Here is a 3,204-nt window from a genome sequence, read left to right as displayed (position 1 = left end):
AGAGATCCATTGGTCTGCTATGAATGAAGAACCAGAGATCCATTGGTCTGCTATGAATGAAGAACCAGAGGCCGATGGACCAGATAACCATTGGTTTGCTATGAATGAAGAACCAGAGGCTGGTGGACCAGAGATCCATTGGTCTGCTATGAATGAGGAACCAGAGGCCGATGGACTAGAGATCCATTGGTCTGCTATGAATGAAGAACCAGAGGCCGATGGACCAGAGATCCATTGGTCTGCTATGAATGAGGAACCAGAGGTCGATGAAATGGACCAGAGGCGATGAAATGGACCAAAGGCGATGAAATGGACCAGAGGCGATGCAATGGACCAGAGGTTTGTAACACACAGATCTGGGTTTAACATTGATTAACCTCAAAATACGGGATATTAATTTTCTAGAAAAACTTTGAAATATCATTTCTATTTTAGTGATAAAACCATCCGAAACATAATTCTAACCCGGATATAACGGATTTTTACTTACAACTTGAATTAAGTAGCAAAAGAATATGGGACATACTTATAACCAGAATAAGACTATGTACAAGCTACACTTACTACATCTATGAGATACGGTAATAAGCTACTATTTACCAAAAGCAAGTTCGTAATCTTCAAGTTCCCCGATAAATCTTCAAGTCAAACAACAGGTTCTTTCTTTTTGTCCGTCTTCTTTCTTGAGAGGTGTTGCCACTTAAATGGTAAGCCAACGCTTAATGAGTTAAATAGTTAAGTATTACATATCAATATCACACATGTATATAAACATATATAATGAACTCTTATCAATAAAAGAGTTCAAAACATCATCCAAATACAAACCGAGACTTACAAGAAACCGAGTGAACAATTACATATAGGATGCTAAGATCATAGAATTCCATATTCAAAGCACCATAATATATCATACCCTTGATGCTCAATACAACAAGAAAACAGGATCAATAACCAAATATATTCAACAACTTTAGAATACCAATAAATATCAAGATTCAAGAGATCGAATCGATAAACATAACGAGGACAGTGCATCACCCCGTCCTTCACCTTCCGGGCTCATGCCAAAGTCCGAGTCAGAATCGTACATTATGGGAAACCTCGCACTGCCCACCTTCCTCTACCGGGTATGTGCCAAGGTTCCCTACTCATTGCTCTTCCTCCTTTTTGAGCAATGAGTACTCACAACCGCAGAAAGTCTCACCCATCCAACCCGGGATCTTGACTTCGCCATAAACTTCAGGCGTGCCACACGAAGTAGTACCCGTACTATGGAGTACAATTCAAGGAACAAAACAGCGAGTCCGGATCCGAAAAGCAAACCCATGTACCGAGATAGTAATATGGAATCGACTCAAGAGACAGAGTCAAAGACAAATCAAGATCATGTGACTCAATTCAAGACCAAAAACATGCATATGAAAATATATATGTTCAAATCAATATGTAACAATTAACTCTATAACTTACCAAGCGACCGTATAATACCGAAAAGCTCCAAAATGAGCTCACAAAGCGAGTCCAAGCTACCACACTTAGAATGCTTCCAAAGCATCAAAATATGTCCTAATTACCCCCTGGAGTGAATGAACAAAATCTTATAAGCAACCAATATAAGAAACTCATGATATACACATATCCTATTTGAACACTTTACCTAATTTTCTATGTACAGCTGCTGCATGTAGAACTGTTTTGCTCATTTTAAACTCGAATTCATGACTTGATCATAATATAAGAAATAAACTAAACTCAATTATCTAACTAAGGAAATTGGTCTCACTTCATTTGAATTTTTCTATGATTTTATACAATTTTTTCAAAGTCTGCACACTTTCAATGCATTCTTAAGTCAAAATTCTCATTTTCATCCACTTTTCTCAAACCATTTCGATTCCAAATTATTCCAACTTCTGAATTTCAACTTAATATAACATATTTGACATAAACAACCAAAATCCAACCTTTATTTTATTATTTATATTCTCTCCCAAATCATTGACTTGATCAAGTCAAAGTTTATATGATGAACTTGCATAAATCTTGATAATCTTTTGAATCTAATGATCATTTCAAGCCATAACTACTAAAATGCACTCATTTTATACACTTAAGATCAAACTCATATGAAACCCTAACTCTATCTCAACATGCAATCCATATAACAAGAATGTCAACCAAGAACAAGTGCAAAAATGGATTATACCTTACTTGATGATCAAATCCTTCAAAGATCTTGTAGTTCCTCTTTGATTTGAGTTGAATCAAGCCTATGTGTGTGAAAATCGCACCTCTAGTGTGTGTGTGTGTGTGAGTTCTGGACTTAGATGACATAAAAAATGGGTCAAAAATCCAATTTATTATGCTAAAACCCGAGTTGGGTCGGGTTGACCCGGCTAGGTACCCATTTTCACTATCAACACTTAAAATATTCATAACTTTTCGCTCAGACCTCCGTTTTCTATGAGATTTTTTCCTACACGTTCATAAAGAGATAATCTATAACATCCAACAAAAATATTCCAGAAAAAATCTCCAAGAAAATCAGTTTTACGTATCTATTTGACGTGAAAATTTTCCACTATGACATAACATGTAACACAACTTCTCACATAATATTCTCTTTAACCTAATAATTAAATATACTTAGCAAATAATTTGGGCATATTAGAAATTGGATGTTATAGGTAGGGTTAGAACGTTTGTCAAGCCTTAAGGGAAAGACTTGTCCTTTGCTACAGTGAATAGTACAAAAGTCTATTTATGAGCAGACATCATTTCACAAAGTTGGTGGTTAATAGAGTCAACTAATCGGCTCTGTACCGTACTAACATTTATAAAGGGTATGTGTTTGTCCTTTATGTGTATAAAGACAGGATACGCTGATCGTTGAATGCTGGAATAACCTGAAGGTCTTTTCAGCATACGCTGACTTGGGCAGTTTTCACACATATGTAGACAGACTTGTAATCACTGAATACCGCTTCAGATCATGTAATTGCCAGTCTCTAATCTTCATTTTTAGTCTTCGAATTTCACTAAAGGTTCTTTGGTATGAGTGTTGTCTTCTTAAAGTATCGCTGTCACTTATTGGATTTACGATACAAGTTCTTCAGCGATCACTGAACAGACTCAGTGATGATCGTTGGAACTGAAAAACAGAAACATAAATACTTCACATAAGATACAAGGGATTATCAT

This window comes from Cynara cardunculus (assembly GCF_001531365.2).
Source record: "Cynara cardunculus var. scolymus isolate 2C chromosome LG 7, CcrdV1, whole genome shotgun sequence".
NCBI lineage: Eukaryota > Viridiplantae > Streptophyta > Magnoliopsida > Asterales > Asteraceae > Cynara > Cynara cardunculus.
This window is presented reverse-complemented; position numbering follows the sequence as displayed.